This window comes from Corvus brachyrhynchos, unplaced genomic scaffold, assembly GCF_000691975.1.
Source record: "Corvus brachyrhynchos isolate BGI_N302 unplaced genomic scaffold, ASM69197v1 scaffold166, whole genome shotgun sequence".
Classification (NCBI taxonomy): Eukaryota; Metazoa; Chordata; class Aves; order Passeriformes; family Corvidae; genus Corvus; species Corvus brachyrhynchos.
Genome location: NW_008239671.1, coordinates 209437 through 210690, shown reverse-complemented (window position 1 = coordinate 210690; position 1254 = coordinate 209437).

The window sequence follows — 1254 nt, the reverse complement described above, 5'->3', positions numbered from 1 at the left end:
GAGGAGGTGAATCCTGATGGGATAATTAAAGGCCCAGCCCGACATCGAATCCCGGTTCCTGGGTCCGTAACCTCGGAGCCATCCCAGTGCAGCCAGTGGGGTGGGGAAGGGTAACTGGGATGGGGAGAGGCGCTGGAAACTGGAGAAAGGGAACCGGGGACCACGGGGACACGGGGACCGGGAAAAGACCCTCAGGGATTGGGAAAAGACCCCCGAGACCGCGAAAAGACCCTCCGGGATGAGGAAAAGGCCCTTTCAGGACCAGGAAGAGGTCCTTGGAGACTGGGAAAAGACCCTGGGGACTGGGAAAAGACGCTCTGGGACAAAGAGGAGAGCCCTGGGGATTGGGAAGAGACCCTCTGGAACCGGGAAAATGCTCTTAGGGACTGGGAAAAGACCCCCGGGGACAGGGAAAAGACCCTATAGAAAAGGAGGAGACCCCCGTGGAGTGGGAAAAGACCCCCTGGGACCGGGAAAAGACCCTCTAGGCCAGGAGGAGACCCCCGGGAACTGGGAAAAGTCCCTCCGGGAAGCAGCTCGGGCACACAACGGGAGGGAAGGAGGCGGCCGGCACGGAAATATCTCTGGAACACAAGGCAACAACCCCTGCGACCACCCCGCTGCTGACAAATCAGCGGCCGTGCCAGGTCGGGAGCACTTACCGCGGGGTTCCCAGCTGCGTCTTGTGCCGACTGATCCCGTTCCGGCCGGCTGCTTCCTCCTCCTCATCGTCCTCCTAGGGAAAAGACCACAAAACTTTGCTGGAATTGTAGAAAAGTCTAACTCACCTAGCAGAAGATTGGAAATTTCAGTGAGCTGAGTTTCAGATTTGACTCAAATATTCCAGATTCACCGAGCTGTGATGGTTTTCCTTAAATGATCTTCCTGACCTCATTTAATAAAAATGTTTTAAGAAAAATAAAACTCATCACTGATTTAGTCTTTGATATTTCTGAACCTTGGTGGAGGGCAGAGGTGGAGAAGCGGTGTGTGTGTGGGGGGGGTGTGTGAGGGGTCTGAGGGGGTCTGCGTGAGGGGTTTGGGGGGGTTTCTGGGGGTTGGAAGGGGTGATGAGGTCTGTATGTGGGTCTGGGGTGGTGTGAAGGGGTGTGTGGGGATCTGTGTGAGGGGTTTATGGGGATTTGGGGGGGTACGAGAAGGTTTCGGGGTTTATGGAGGGCTGTGTGAGCGATCTGAAGGGGTTTGGGGTCTGCGTGAAATATTTATGGGGGTCTGGGGGTGTCTGCGGGGGTG